Below are 17,454 nucleotides of genomic sequence, written 5' to 3' on the forward strand. Positions count from 1 at the left end.
GGTCACCCCTCAACCTCCGAAGCGCCAGGCAAAACAGCCCCAGCCTGTTCAACCTCTCCCTATAGCTCAAATCCTCCAACCCTGGCAACATCCTTGTAAATCTTTTCTGAACCCTTTCAAGTTTCAGGGTCCCAGGTTCGATTCCAGACCTCGAGCGACTGTCTGTGTGGAGTTTGCACATTCTCCCCGTGTCTGCGTGGGTTTGCTCTGGTTTCCTCCCACAGTCCAAAGATGTGCAGTTCTATGGGCCATGCTAAATTGCCCATAGAATAGGTGCATTAGTCAGAGGGAAATGAGTCTGGGTGGGTTACTCTTCAGAGGGTCAGTGTGGACTTGTTGGGCCAAAGGGCCTGTTTCCACACTGTAGGGAATCTAATCTTTCCAATAGGATGGAGACCAGAATTGCACATTCTATACATTTGCCTTCTTGATAGGATCCATCTCGTCACACAGAAGATGCTAGAGGTTCCAATGAAATGACTATGTTAGATTAGCTTCCCTACAGCATGGAAACAGGCCCTTCGTCCCAACCAGTCCACATCTCCCTCTGACTGCTGCACCTAACACTATGGGCACCTGACCTGCACATCTTTGGACTGTGGAAGGAAACCCACGCAGACACGGGGAGAATATGCAAACTCCACACAGACAGTCACCCAAGGCTGGAATTGAACCTGGGACCCTGGTGCTGTGAGGCACCATGCCACACGTGTGATTACAGTACCTGGTAGTGACACTCACATTAAACACAGCCTTGTTAAAAGCAGTAAGAGCTGAGGAGGGACTGATCTTAACAAGCAGCTGACAAGGTGTGAACATGACACATGCGATGAATCAAATGAGCATTGTACTGATGCAGTGATTCAGAAGGAGCTGATGTAAACATTGATAAACCCCATCGTTTTACAACGATTAGGCAGATTGGAAGTGCAATAGGTGCCACTTTCAGGCGTCCAACCAAACTGATAAAAGCATTAAGTGACAGCACTTAACTGTAAAGGATGTGACCTCAGTCGGAAAAATATGAATGTGAACGTTTTTGTGCCAAAATTGCTGCAGGAAAAGTTGCAAATTGTTTCAAAATTGTTGCTTTTGGAGATTTTGAAAGTTTTGATAATTGCATCCTTTTTACTACCAGAGTTCAAATGACCACAAGAATTTGAGTGACGATGTCGACATCAATTTGGGATTAAATTGTGAGTCACTGGTTTCATGCCAATAACTCTTAGAAGGGTGGACACTGAGAGGCTTTTTCCCATTGGGGAAGAGTCCAGGACCATTGGGGTTCAATTTTAGAATAAGGGGTCACCCATTTAAAACAGAGACGAGGAGGAATTTCTTCTCTCAGAGGGTTGTGAATCTGTGGAATTCTTTACCGCGGTGAGTTGTAGAGACTGAGATTTATAATTAATAAGCGAATCAAGGTTTATGGGGAAAAGGCAGTAAAAGTGGAGTCCAACCAACCCAACCACCCCGTGGCTCAACACTTCAACTCCCCCTCCCACTCCACCAAGGACATGCAGGTCCTTGGATTCCTCCATCGCCAGACCATAGCAACGCTGGAGGAAGAGCGCCTCATCTTCCACCTAGGAACCCTTCAACCACAAAGGATGAACTCAGATTACTCCAGTTTCCTCATTTCCCCTCCCCCCACCCTGTTTCAGTCCCAACCCTCGAACTCAGCACCACCTTCCTACCTGCAATCTTCCTCCTGACCTCTCCGCCCCCACCCCCACTCCGGCCTATCACCCTCACCTTATCACCCTCATGTTAACCTCCTTCCACCTATCGCATTTCCAACGCCCCTCCCCCAAGTCCCTCCTCCCTATCTTTTATCTTAGCCTGCTTGACACACTTTCCTCATTCCTGAAGAAAGGCTCATGCCCAAAACGTCGATTCTCCTGCTCCTTGGATGCTGCCTGACCTGCTGCGCTTTTCCAGTAACACATTTTCAGCTCTGATCTCCAGCATCTGCAGTCCTCACTTTCTTCCTCAAAGATTATCAGATCAGCCATAATCACACTGAATGGTGGAAAACCCGATGGATTGAATGCCCTAGTTCTGCTCCTATGTCTTGTGGCTATAGGTTAGATGCTAATGAGGTTTTCACATGTTTTGAAATGTGAGTTTTGTTTTACAATAGACTGATTGTTTTGGGTTCATTAAAAACGCCTAATGAAAGTTTATTTTATTCAAGATAGTTGCACACAAATGGAGATCAATTGGTCTTTTTGGTGATTAAAGCAGCACTTCTTTAGTTCATAGGTGATGTGGGCATTGGTGACAGGGCCAACATTCATTGTCCATACCAAGCTGCCCTTCAGAAGGTGGTAGTGAGCTGTATTTTTAAACTGCTGCATCCATTTGATGTCGGTGGACCCACAATCCTCTTGGGGAGAGAGAGTCAGGATTTTGACCCAGCAACAGTGATATATTTCCAAGACAGAATTCTGATTGGTTTAGAGTGGAATCCGTAGGTAGTGTTTGTATGAATCTGCAGCCCAGGCCGCTCTACATGGGTTGAGCGCAAAGGTTTATAATGGAAGGGGACAATGTTTGTGGATGTGGTGCCAAGCGGTTGCTTTGTCCTGGATGGTGTGAAGCTTCTTGAGTTTTGTTGAGCTGCAAGGGAGAACTATTCCACCACATTCCTGACTTGTGCCTTGTAGATGGTGAATGGGCTTTGAGAAGTCAGATACAGCAGGATTCCTAACCTCCAACCTGTTCTCGAAGTCACAGTATTAATATGACTAGCCCAGAAACCGAATGTGGTAACCCCTGTGTGATTTGTCAATGTGTATGTGAGAGTGGTTATTAGGTGTAAGTAGGTGATGGCTCAAATTTGACTATTTTTTAAACCATAAAAATATTTTTTGTTCCTACAATTTGTCAAGTTACAGGGAAAATATTTCAAGATGATTATGACAGAGAGTGCAATAAAATTCAACTGTCCTCCACACAGCATGTTCCATTCCAGGATTCCTCAATATAATTGCAATACACTTGATGTGTACCATATGCATCCCATATCAAGCATAGACTCAAAACGTTTTACATGGTTCCTGGTTCCTCTCTGTACAATAGCTGAAAGGTCCTAATTACGTTGCAGTTTTTTTCCATTGTGCCGATGAGGTGCCTCTCTGTGGGAAATCATGTCTCACAAACTTGACTGAGTTTTTTTGAAAAAGTAACAAAGAGGATTGATGAGGGCAGAGCAGTAGATGGGATCTATATGGACTTCAGTAAGGCGTTTAACAAGGTTCCCCATGGGAGACTGATTAGCAAGGTTAGATCTCATGGAATACAGGGAGAACTAGCCATTTGGTTACAGAACTGGCTCAAAGGTAGAAGACAGAGGGTGGTGGTGGAGGGTTGTTTTTCAGACTGGAGATCTGTGACCAGTGGAGTGCCACAAGGATAGGTGCTGGGTCTACTACTTTTCATCATTTATATAAAAGATTTGGATGCGAGCATAAGAAGTATAGTTAATTAGTAAGTTTGCAGATTACACCAAAATTGGAGGTGTAGTGGACAGCGAAGAGGGTTACCTCAGATTACAATGGGATTGTGATCAAATGGGTCAATGGGCTAAGAAGTGGCAGATGGAGTTTAATTTAGATAAATGCGAGGTGCTGCATTTTGGGAAAGCAAATCTTAGCAGGACTTATACACTTAATGATCAGGTCCCCGGGAATGTTGCTGAACAAAGAGACCTTGGAGTTCGTAGCTCCTTGAAAGTGGAGTCGCAGTTAGATAGGATAGTGAAGTAGGCGTCTGGTATGTTTTCCTTTATTGGTCAGAGCAGTGAGTACAGGAGTTGGGAGGTCATGTTGCAGCTGTACAGGGCATTGGTTAGGCCACTTTTGGAATATTGCATGCAATTCTGGTCTCCTTCCTATTGGAAGGATGTTGTGAAACTTGAAAGTGTTCAGAAAAGATTTACAAGGATGTTGCCAGGGTTGGAGAATTTGAGCTATAGGGAGAGGCTGAACAGGCTGGGGCTGTTTTCCCTGGAGCGTCGGAAGCTGAGGGGTGACCTTATAGAGGTTTATAAAATCATGAGGGGCATGGTTAGGGTAAATAGACAAGGTCTTTTCCCTGGGGTCGGGGTGTCCAGATGTAGAAGTCATAGGTTTAGGGTGAGAGGGAAAAGATATAAAAGGGACCTAAGGGGCAATTTTTTCACGCAGAGTGGTGCGTTTGTGGAATGGGTTGCCAGAGGAAGTGGTGGAGGCTAGTATGATTACAACATTTAAAAGACATCTGATTGGGTATATGAATAGCAAGGGTTTGGTGGGATATGGGCTGGATGCTGGCAGGTGGGATATCTGGTCAGCATGGGCGAGTTGGACTGAAGGGTTTGTTTCCTTACTGTATATCTCTATGACTCTATGAGACATATCCCTCAACAATAGTCCATTCCGCAACATTCTGGTTGGTAACTCTTTACTCTGAAGGATGAAGTTTCAGGGAGATGAAGGGGTGAGTTGATGGCTATCCATCCACAGTTAATATTTATCTTGGTGTCTGATCTTGGGAGCAGCAGACCCACATTCGATCTTCATCACTGGATGTCCCCTTGGCTGAAAATAGTCATGAGTCTGACACATTACACTCTCTCCTCAAGGAATCATATTCATCAGAATTATCATGCTTGCTATTAGAGGGACTGGTTCAGGTAAATAGCAAGGATGCATTCAAGTGCAAGTTGTATGAACACTTAAGGAGAACAGAACCAAAGAGCAGACTCAGGTGGAGTACAAATGCTGCCAAAGAGCCAAAAGGGCCAAATAGCGTAGTTTTGTGCAAAGGACTCTCCTTAACTCAATAAAAAGAGGATCTCAACCATAAGAGACAGGCAGTAGCATAGTGGTCATGTTACTGGACTAGAAATCCCATTGTCTCGAATTATAAGCTGGTTTAAACATGACCATGTAACCACCATGGATTGTCTTAAAAATGTACCCATCGGATTCGTTCATGGCATTAAGGGAAGGAAATCTGTCATCCTTCCCTGATCTGGCTGACATGTGACTCTTGTAGTTGACTCTCAACTGACCTCTGGACAATTAGGATTTAGAAACAAATGCTGGCCTAGCTAGCGATGCCCATGAACAAATAAAAGAAAGGGACAGGGAAGAGAATTGAGCAAATTAGGTGCCAAGATACAATCATATATTCATTATATATATGGCATTAAAGATTTGGCACAAGTTAGGAATAGCAATGGTCTGTTGGAATATAAAGGACACCAGAGAACCCTGAGACAATTTTTGTTGCAAATATGGAACAGGATTAGTGGCTCACAGTTGTGAGTGAATTACTGTATAGTCAACAACGCACATAGGATACAAGTTATAACACATGTACTGTACAAACATATCATGTTTATGTTTGAATGTATTGATTATGTCACTATTCTCTGAGGTGTTTTAATTTCTTTCTGAAAGGCCTCCAAACAACATTCAACTGTTTAATGAGAATCTAACTAGTTTAAGTCATTCCGTAGCACAGCTTTATTTTAATTTTTCTGTTGTCTTCTTTTTAGAAAAGAGAGTTTTGTTGAAACTGCCCTTTGGTTACAGTGTATTGGCTTGCTGTCCATTTAACAAATGGAGTCTGTAGCACAGGTAATAAACTGCAGCAGTGAGTGAAATGAACTGAGTGGTTAGGCTATGACATGCCTTGGATATGAATACTAAATAGTGACAGAGTGTTAAGTGCGCATGACTCATCCACTCTGTCGGTGCTTAATGTTTTAGCTGTACTCGCAGGGCTTTGATTGCAAAGTATTTTCAGCACAGAAACAGGCCATTCAGCCCTTCAGCAGGAGTTTTATGCTTTGCACAAGACTCTCATACTCCCTTCATCCAACTCCTTCAACAAAGCTTTCAAGCTTTTCTCCATGCCTGCTTGTACCATTTACCTGTTTGAAGGAGTTGGCTTTAGAGCTGGTGTTAGGAACATAGGAAATTATATAAAGATTCAAAAAACTGTAACCTACTATTTAAAATGGGAGGGAGAGAGAAAGCAGAGAACTACAGACCTGCTAGCTTGAAGTCAATACCAATGAAAATATTAGAATCTATAACAAAGGTTATGATACTGGACATTTACAATAGAATGATGTGGTTCAGAACATGGAACAGTCCAGCACAGGAATGGGCCCTTTGGCCCACAAGGTTGTGCTGAACATGACGCCAAATGAAATGAAGCCCTTCTGCTTGGCCATGGTCCATATCCCTCCATTCCTTACATACTCATGTGTTTATCTAAAAGCTCCTTAAATGCTTCAAACATATCTGCCTCCATCACTGCCCCAGGCACCTACTACTCTCTGTGCAAAACATTTGCTCCGCACATTTCCTTTGAACTTTCTCCCTCTTATCTTAGTTGAAAAATGTGGTGCTGGAAAACACGCAGGCCAGGCAGCATCTGAGGAGCAGGAGAATTGCCTCATTCCTGAAGAGGGGCTTATGCCCGCACCAGCCTCATTCCTGAAGAAGGGCTTATGCCCGAAACGTCGATTCTCCCGCTCCTCGGATGCTGCCTGGCCTGCTGTGTTTTTCCAGCACCACATTTTTCAACTCTGGTCTCCAGCATCTGCAGTCCTCACTTTCTCCTAGTCCCTCTTATCTTACCCTAGTATTAGACGTTTCAACTCTGAGAAAACAGTTCTGAATGTCAACTCTGACTATGCCTCTCATAACTTTATAAACTACTCTCGGGTGTCCCCTCAGCCTTTGCCACTCCAGATAAAACATCCCCAGCCTCTAGCCTCTCATTATACCTCATACCCTCTTATCCAGGCAGCATCCTGGTAAACCTCTTCTGTAACCTGATGAAGGGCTTTTGCCCGAAACATCAATTTTCTTGCTCCTTGGATGCTGCCTGACCTGCTGTGCTTTTCCAGCACCACACTCTCAACTCTAATATCTAGCATCTGCAGTCCTCACCTTCGCCTCTTCTGTAACCTGTCCAAAGGCTCCACATCCTTCCTGTAATGTAACAACCAGAGTTGAACGCAATACTCTACATGCGGCCTAACCAAACTTTTATAAAGGTGCAACATCACTTCCTGACTCTTCTATTGAATGCCCCAACCAAAGACAAGCAGGCCATACATCTTCTTTACCGCTCCATCTACTTGTGTGGGCCACTTTCAGATAGCTATGGACTAGGACTCCAAGATCCCTCTGTACATCAATACGATTCAGAGTCCTGTCATTTGCTTGGGCAGAGTCAACAAAGATTTGTTGAAGAGAAATCATGTTTGACACAACTGTTGGTATTTTGAGGGTTTTGCGTGCATGGATGGGTAAAGAAGAGGAGCAAATTGCTGCAGATGCTGGAATCAAACAATCCATGTTACTCAAGGAAAGAACAATTAACGAGCTCCTCCTGCTTGGAGTAGTTGAACAATAATAAATATATGGGAGGGGGAAGAAAGAAGAAGGGTGTTAGATTGAAATAGAGTTGGAGGAGGGAAGTAAGGCACTTCACCTCCCACAGTACGCACTTCCCACCAAAGGCAAGCCAGCCCAAAATATACTCTCCATTGAGCATCAGCTATCTCTGGTATTTCTAGAGCTGGTACTTGTTCATTTTGATAGGGACAATAAAACGCTGACCCAAGGGTTTTACCAGACTCATCCCAGGCGTGACAGAATTATTTCATCAAGAACAATTGAAAAAGCTGAACCTGGAGCTTCTAGAATTTCTAAAAATGAGAAGTGTTCTTATTGAAATCCACAAACTCTCACAGCGTGTGACAGAAGATATATGGATCGGATATTTGTCCTGGATGCTGAGTCTACCCCCAAGCGACATATAGTTAAATAAAAGGTTGGCCATTCGATATTGATTTAAAGAAAGGAATTATTCACTCCGAGGGTGATGAAATGTTGTCATTCACAACTCCAGAGAGTTGTAGAAGTTTGATCATTGCCTGAGGCCAAGACAGAAATCAATAGATTTTGGATTCTAATGATTGCAAGCGATATGGGAATTGTGGGAAAAGTGGCCTGCAGATAGATGTTTGAATGGCAGACCAGGTTTAATAGGCTGATTTGGCCGACCCCTGCCCTTATTCCCGATATTCCCCATAAATGTAATTATGCTATTTGCCTGAATTATTCCCTGATGTCATGATTTCCATATTCTCACTGCCATCTGAGTAGAAGAGTGTGTTCTGAATCCCATCATTAATTTATTATTGAATCAAATAGTTATGTTCCATAGTTCTTGTCAGTGAAAACAACTCCAAATTTATCAAGTACAACCTGTTCATAATCTTGAAGATCACCCCTCTTTCTGCGGAAGTGGAGCTCTGACTGTCTTATCTTTACTGATTGATATGGCGGGCGGCACGGTGGCACAGTGGTTAGCACTGCTGCCTCACAGTGCCAGAGACCCGGGTTCAATTCCCGCCTCAGGCGACTGACTGTGTGGAGTTTGCACGTTCTCCCCGTGTCTGCGTGGGTTTCCTCCGGGTGCTCCGGTTTCCTCCCACAGTCCAAAGATATGCAGGGTCAGGTGAATTGGCCATACTAAATTGCCCGTAGTGTTAGGTAAGGGGTAAATGTAGGGGTATGGGTGGGTTTCGCATCGGTGGGTCGGTGTGGACTTGTTGGGCCGAAGGGCCTGTTTCCACACTGTAATCTAATCTAATCTAATCATATCTTTCAGTGTGAGAGTTGATTGATTTTATGATAAAGGGCAGAACTTTGGATGAGATATGGCAACCCAAGTGTAATGTTGAGAACACCCCTTTCACACTAAGCCTCATGGAAACCTGGAACACCCTTAAACAGCTGTTGTGATTGGTGTGTGAACTGAAAATATCAAAACTGAGATTGATAGTCATTTGTTGCAGGAAGGTATGAAACCAAAGTGGGTAAAGGGAACTTGGAAACCAGATCAATTACAATCTAATTGAAAGGCTCGAGGAATTGAATGACTTTCTCCTGTCCCTTCGGAGATGTATAATTAGTGTGCTACCTAGGGGGAGGGTGGAGGCTATTGACAGAGTAAGTAAGAATGTTAACAGAAAGCTCATGAGTGTGTTTAATGGGTGTAAGTCAGTTTTGGCTCAACTGTGTTGTTCCCATAATCGAGCATCACAAAAACATTCAAGCTACTGGTGATAAGAGCTCCCAGGTATCCACTTAGCTGCAGCACTTGTGGTCAAAATCCAAACAGTGTTCCAGGGTGTGCTTAGACAACAATAGATTGCTATGATTCAAGAAGGAGGTTCACCACCTGTCCATTAGGGATGCACAATAAACATTAGCCTATCCATGTTGCTAACCTCTCTTGAACGAATAAATCAAAAGACAAGAGAAATAATCTGAATAAAGCTCAACATGCCTTATTCACAACTGGTCAGATGTCTCAAAATTTCCTATCTTCATGCTCCCTCTGATACGTACTGGCAATGAATGCCAATTGATCATGTGCAGTGGACATGGACGGCTCTCACAAGAAACCAAATTGGGGAATGTCAATGCCCATCTCATTTGTAACTCTTACAGCCAGCAAAGAATGCCTCTACTCTGGGCTGGATGGATTCATACCAATCTGGGAAGGGAAATGGGAGTCAATGGAAGAACAAAGAGAGTGAATATGACGAGAGGCTTCCTAGGTCATCTGCTGTGAAACCTCAGCGTTTTGCCATGTTCACTAATGACTTAGATGAAGGAGAGAGAGTTTGTAATCCAAGTTTGCAACTGACATTAAATGAGGGGCCATGTTGACCATTGTTGCTGGCAGGAGCATTCCACCAGACCTCACTTAAAGTACTGCTATGATGGTCACAAACTGCAGGAAAGAGAGATCGACTTTGGAAAAGATCCAAATAGACTGAGCAAGAGGGTACTTAGGGATTAAAGGGCGAAATTCTGAGGACAAGTGGCACAAAGATAGGGTGTAGTTAGTTTAGAAGATTAAGGGCTTATTTAATGCTACAAAAAAATTGAAGGATTTTGTGCGCCGCTACAGAGAAGCTATTTTCTTTGGTGGAGGAATAGGAACCTTCAAGAAAGAGAAACTTCAGGCCTGAGGATAGGTTAGCGAGGTCGGGACTGCTCTGCTCAGAGAGAGGAACGCTGAGAGGAGATCTGATAGAGGTTTTCAAAATCACATGCGGACTGAATAGAGTAGATCAGGAGAAACTGTTCTGTTTATGAAAGGAACAAAAATGAGAGGATATAGATTTGAAGTGATTTTCAAATCAAGCAAGATTGATGTGAGAAAAAAAACACTTTCATGCAGTGAATAACTAGGAGTGTATTGCCCCTGATTGAAGTCTTCAAGATATTAACAAGAAAAAACAGAGCAGATAAACCATTTCCACAGATTAGAGGTTCGAGAACAAGCGAACATAGTCTGAGATTTAGGACCACTCCGTTCAGGAGAGAGATGTTAGGAAACACTTCTACAAACTAAGGGTGGTAGAGGTCTGGAACTCTCTTCCACAAACAGTAGTAGATTCTGGATAAGTTGTTAATGTTCAAGCAAGATAGATAACTGTTTGTTAAGCAAGGGTATTAAAGGATATGGGGCAAACAGAGGTATATGGAGTTAGGCCATAGATCAGCCATGATCTCGTTGAATGTAGAACAGGCTGGAGGGGCAGACTGGCCTACACCTGTTGCTAATTTCCTATGTCTCTAACACCACATCAGGAAATCATTGATGGTTTTTATCCTGCTTAATGTACACACACTTATTATCATCCAGGCCTGGAGTCAGAGAGTTATCCAGTGTACCATTGATTCCAGGTGGGTATTTTAGTCTTGGTGCAGATTACTTGAAGCACCACAATTTCCCCTCCCATGTGGTCAACAATGCCCTCTAGCGCATCTCCTCCACTTCCCGCACCTCTGCTCTTGACCTCCACCCCTCCAATCACAACAAGGAAAGAAGCCACCAGTCCTCACTTTCCATCCCACCAACCTACAGATACAACGCATTATCGTCCGCCAATTCCGCCACCTACAGTCAGACCCCACCACCTGAGATATATTTCCCGCCCCACCCTTAACAGAATTTTGCAGAGACTATTCCCTCTGCGACTCCCTCATTAGGTCCACACCCCCCCAGCAACCCATCTTCCACTCCTGGTACCTTCCCTTGCCACCACAAGAGGTGTAAAACCTGCGCCCACAACTCCCCCCTCACCTTCATCCAAGGCCCCAAAGGATCCTTCCACATCCAGCAGAGATTTTCCTGCAACTCCAAGCAACTCATCTACTGTGTCCGTTGCTCTCGATGTCATCTCCTCCATACTGGGGAGACAGGACGCCAATATGTGGAATGTTTTGGAGAACATGCACCAATCAACTCCACTGCCCTGTGGCCGACCACTTCAACTCCCCCCTCCCACTCCGCCAAAGATATGCAAGTCCTGGGCCTCCTCCACCACCAAAATCTAGCTCCCCGACGCCCGGAGGAAGAATGCCTCATCTTCCATCTTGGGACCCTCCAAACACATGGGATCACTGTCGATTTTGTCAGTTTCCTCATCTCACCTCCCCCCACCTTATTTCAGATCAAACCCTCCAACTTGGCACCACCCTCTTGGACTGTCCTACCTATCCACCTTTCTTCCCACCTATCTGCTCCACCCTTCACTCCGACCTATCACAATCACCCCCCACCTCTATCTACCAATCGCTGTCCCAGCAACCTTCCCATTTATCGCTCAGCCCCCTTGTGCATCACCCCCCCCACATTCCTAATGAAGAGCTTATGCTCAAAATGTTGACTCTCTTGCTCCTCGGATGCTGCCTAACCCGCTGTGCGACACCTTTTGACTCTGATCTCCAGCTTCTGCAGTCCTCACTTTCTCCTTGGGGTGGATTTAACTTAGTCTGAGAATTTGTGTAGGATATAAACAGGCAGGGAAAGAGTTAAGTTCTGAATTTTGCGAAACAAGAAGCTCAGCTGAGCATGACTCAGATCAGATAAGAACTTGCAGTTAACAATGGGGTGCTGGAGACAAGGGTAATGGGTTAACAAGGTCGAAAAGCATTCATTATGCAGAGCCATTGAACAATATTGGAAACATTCAGTATGTAATGTCAGTTTAACAAGATGAAAAGTATTCATTATGTGAAGCCAGTTAAGGTTAAGAACATTCATTGTGTAACAGCAGATGGCTTAATCCTTACTGTTGATGCTCGCTGACTATAATTGTCACCCAATCAATATGTATGTTGCCTTATCTGGATGCTCCTCCCTGAAAAATGACTATATAAAATTCATTGAGAAACTGCTGTTCCAGAGAAGAGTGTAAACTCATGTCTCTGTGCACATGGGCAATTGTTCTCTTTCCCTCCAGGGCCTGGAATAAAGATGAAGGAGGTAAAACCATACTGTGTCTCTGAGTGTTCTGCTTCGACTGAAAGGGGAATGTGATGACAATTTAAGGTTGTGATGACAGATCTAAACTGATAGTTACAATCAGACAGGATCAGTGGCCGCCTGGAACATCAGTGTCTCGAGATCAAAGGGCTCACAATGTAAGATTTTAAACCTTGGTCCCTTTCAATATTCCTGTGTGCCGGAGACGGTCCCCTCACTCAATTGCTCTCTATTCTGTGAATTCCTCGAATGGTAATTTGTTCAGTCGAGAGACACAGTTTCGCAATCGCACTGACAGGCAGAGGTTTGAGTGGTCTGCGCTGCATTGAGGGGAGAGGGGTGTGTGGTTGAGGTTCGAGTCCTCTGCCTGGTACTGGGATTCGAGTCCCCTGGGGTGGGTGTGATTGAAGTTCGAGTCCTCTGCATGGTTCTGGGATTCGAGTCTACTAGGTGGGTTGATTTGAGGTTCAAGCTCTCTGCACTGTGCTGAGATTCAAGCTCTTTGTGTTTAAGCGAGGTTTGAGCTCTCTGTGTTAATTAGAAGTCGGGTTTTCTGTGTTTAATTGGGGTTCAGGTTTTCTATGTTTAATTGGGGTTCAAGCTTTCTGTGTTTAAGTGGGGTTCGGGTTCTCTGTGTTTAAGTAGGATTCAAGCCCCCATGAGGAGTAAAGTGACAAAGGGGTTAAAGTCCCCTTGTGGCAAAATTTGAGGCTCTGTAAGTCGTTGTTCTGGGGGAAGAGAGTGGCTTGGATTGCGGCACCATGTGGTCCGCTGTGAGGGCTTTCTCTTTTTATCAGTGTAATTTCAGTGAGAGGATGGGAAAAAAAGCAAGAAACGCTGACATTAAGGTTCTACTAATACTTGGGTTGAAAAAGGAAAGTTTCAATGTAAATTGTGCTCTGCTGAGGGTGTTGCTTAAAAAATGTGGTTTGTTAAACTACTGGTTCAGAAAATCTTTTTAAGTCACTGTTTTGCCCTGTTTGAATCAGGATCTCAATATGTTTTGTGGGCTAGGTAATGGATCAGATCTTGTTTTTCCATTGAAATTGTACAACATTATGTCCTTTTAAAATTATCAAACTTGTAACCTTAAAACAAATTGATTGAGTGCCTTGAGCCCCTGATTTGTTTGAAATTCTACAATACCTGTTTAAAAAAACAGTTGAGTCAGTGGTCATGCTTTAGCCAGATGAGAGTTTTGTATTAAAATATCTTTGCTGCTGTGCAGAGTGGTTACAAAAAGAAGAGTGCATTTTGAGTTTGATGTTTTGTTAAGATTTTTTTAGAGAATATCAGAATTTGAGGCTGAGCTGCTTAAATTCTGTTAATTATTGTTAAGACTTTATTGGCCCCCTTCATATTGCAAATTCAAAAAAAATGTTGATCTCTACCAAAGTTGCCACTGTAATTCTGACTGTTTTATTTGGGAAGTTTCATTTGGAGAACATATTTTAAAGTATTCAACATTTGTTTCCCACGAATATTTGAGATTTAAATCTGAACTGAAACGGGCTCTTCAATTGTTAAAGCACAAAAACATTTTGTTGTTTTCTTGCTGTTCCAGACTTTTGCAGTATTTTTCCCAACAGCTTTACTTTAGCCAAGAATCAAATTGTTAAAGGAAAATAATTCTTGAATAACCTGAATGGGGTCCCCCGAAGGTTTGATCTTAGGACCATTTGATTGTTGTTTATAATTCACTGAATTGTTTAGGCAGTACAATTGAGAAGTTTATGAATTGTATAAAATTAGACAATGTCATAAATAGTGAACAGAATAACAGACTTCAAGATGACTGAGAATATTAAAATAGACAGACATAATTTTGTATAGTTAAATGTGTGACTGTCTTCATACTGATACCCACCTTGGCAAGGAAGGAATGAGAGAGGAAATACAAAGATACTTTGAGCAGCTAATATCATCTCTAGAGTTTCTCCATTCACAGATAAAGCAGGCCCTTGGGCCACGGCCCACCCCTCCACAATCTGATCCAACGGATTCAATCAGCTCCTCGGTCATGAGCATGAAAAGAAGGTAACGACAGTGAAGAGGCGTTCGGTACACTTTTTGTCAGTAGCATTCCTATAGATGTTAAACCATGTGAGCTTTACCTTCTCTTTCAATCATTTAAGGGATATGATGGTTCACTGTTCAAGCTAACATCACAACAGCCAATTGGCTTTGTTACATTTAACAGCAGAGCAGGAGCAGACGCAGCAAAGAATGCTGCGTTCACCTAGCCTGCAGCTGCAACTGCTGCACTGCACGCTCAGATGTGCTGGTATCCTCCATCTGAAGCATCTCTGGAAGGATGGAAGTCTCATCGGCTTTGTGAGGCACTTAACTGCCCTGATCCAAGAATTCAGATTGCTCTTTGGAGTGGTGTGCAAGGACAGACTGAATTTTGTTTTCAGATTGGACTTTACTGAAGGAAACTTTGGAGAACTGGCTCGTTTCCACTCAACTTGAAGGGGATGGTGTGGTCACTAAGGACTGTGGATTTAAAAACTTTACAGGTGAATTTTTTTCTTCCACTGAGAGGATTGTTCAAATTTTATTTACTGTAATGAATTAGTAATTTCTGTTGTTATAATCACTGCATGTTGTGTATCAATAACTTTCTTAAATACTGTCTGTCAGAATCTTATGAAAGTTGGTAGTTCCATCGACGTGGTTATCATGAGATGATAAAAGGAGGGAATGAGAACGTGATTAGGGTATAAGTAGGCAGGGAAAGAGTTAAGTTCTGAGTTTTGTGAAACAAGGGGTTCGGCTTAGCATGACTCAGATCAGATAAGAACTTGCAGTTAACAATGGGGTGCTGGAGACAAGGGTAATGAGTTAACAAGGTGGAAAAGCATTTATTATGCAGAGCCATTGAACAAGATGAGGTAGCATTCAGTATGTAACGTCAGTTTAATAAGATGAAAAGTATTCATTATGTGAAGCAAGGTTAAGAACATTCATTGTGTAACAGCAGATGGCTTAATCCTTACTATTGATGCTCACTGATTGTAATGGTCACCCAATAAGTATGTATGTTGCTTTATCTGCAGGCTCCTCCCGTAAAATGATTATATAGTTCATTGATAAACTGCTGTTCCAGAGAAGGCCATAAACTCATGTCTCTGTGCACATGTGCGATCATTCTCTCTCCCTCCAGGGCCTGGAATAAAGATGAAGGAGGTAAAACCATACTGTGTCTCCTATTGTTTTGCTTTGACTGAAGGGGGAACGGGCTGACAGAGTAAGGAGAGTGTCAACACCCTGTGGAACTTGAGGTGAGCTTTCAGTACTCCACAATGATGTGGGATGTAGGGAAGTCCTCCAATATCACAATTGAAGTCACACCCATTATTCCTCATGGCATGACATTTTTGTCAGTGATTGTTTTCAGGATGTGAGTCAGAGAGTCATGCAGCATAGAAACAGACCCTTCGGTCCAACCAGTCCATGCTGACAATAATCCCAAACGAAATGAGTCCCACCTGCCTATACCTGGCCCATATCCCTCCAAACATTTCATATGCATATACTGATACAAATGTCGTATAAACATTGTAACTGTATCCACATCTACCACTTCCCCTGGAAGTTCATTCCACATCCTCTGTTTAAAAAATTTGCCCCTCATGTCTTTTTAAAATTTCTCTCCTCTCACCTTAAAAATATGCCTCCAGCCTTGAAACCATCAAACACTGTTGAAGTTTTAACTTGTTCCTTTATTTTCCTAGTTTAAACTATGAAAGACTTTAATATAAACTATTACTTATTTCTTTATTTTTCTATTATTTTATGAAGTAATGGTTAACTTTTTAACTCTCATTTCTCCTAAACTTTGTACCTAAGTTATTTTGTACCTAGGTACCTACAATGGGGCCATGTACGGCAACATTATACATTTTTCACTGTACTCCTGTACTTGAGTACGTGACAATAAAATCTACAATCTAAAACAAACTCTAAACCTAAATCCCTCACCCTAGAGAAAGGACAGCTGCCATTCACCTTCTCTATGCCCTCATGTTTTACAAACCTCTATAAGATGGTGACAAGGCAGCATTACAATCCACCCTGATTCATTCATAACTCCATTATCCTGAAACTCGGGGTCAACCATGTGGTGCAGAAGGTGTGTGTGGACTGAAGCAGAAGTGGTTAATTCTAACTGTGTGATATGTCAATCAGGTACAATGTATATGACCAAAGGAAATGAATGCAATGTCACATAAACTTTCTCTCTCATCTCTGATAAAATGTTGTAGTAAGAGAGAGCCACAGTAAGAGGTTATATATTTTACTTATCTCAACAAACACAGTAAATATTCTATATTTAGAAGAATCCCTACAGTGTGAAAACAGGCCCTTCAGCCTCGCAAGTCCACACCGACCATCCGAAGAGTAACCCACCCAAATCCATTCCCCTACTACTCTACAGTTACCTCTGACTAATGCACCTAACCTCGACAACCCTGAGCACTATGGGCAATTTAGCATGGCCAATTCACCTAACCTGCACATCTTTGGATTGGAGGAGGGAACTGGACACCCTGGAGATAACCCACGCAGATACAGCGAGAATGCGCAAACTCCACACAGACAATTGCCTGAGGCTGGAATTGAATCCAGGCCCCTGGCGCTGTGAGGCAGCAGTGCTAACCACTGAGCCAATGTACCACCATATCAGCGCAATGGGACCAAGAATGTTCTATAGGTCAATCAAGGGTGACAGATTCTCTTCCCTGAAGAATTGTAGTGAGCTCATTGAGCTTTTAAAACAGGCTCCTGTTTCAGAAGTCACTGGTGGTGAAATTTGACCACAAGACCTGTGGAATTTAGACAAATGCACAGAGTCATTAGAATCACTACTGTAGAGGAGTCCACATCATCCATTGATGATTCTCTATTGAAAAATCAAGTCAATTCCATTCCACCATTTTGTTCCTGTAGCTTTACATGTTTACTTTCCTCCAACACCTGTCCAATTTCTACCTGAAATCATTCATCATCTTCCATCACTGAGTGTTGTGCAGCTCCAACAACACTTCAGAAGCTTGTCCATTCAGGACAAGGTAGTCCATTTGT

The sequence above is a fragment of the Chiloscyllium plagiosum genome, unplaced genomic scaffold, assembly GCF_037043375.1.
Source record: "Chiloscyllium plagiosum isolate Xiang-an unplaced genomic scaffold, Cpla_swu_hap1 HiC_scaffold_14, whole genome shotgun sequence".
NCBI lineage: Eukaryota > Metazoa > Chordata > Chondrichthyes > Orectolobiformes > Hemiscylliidae > Chiloscyllium > Chiloscyllium plagiosum.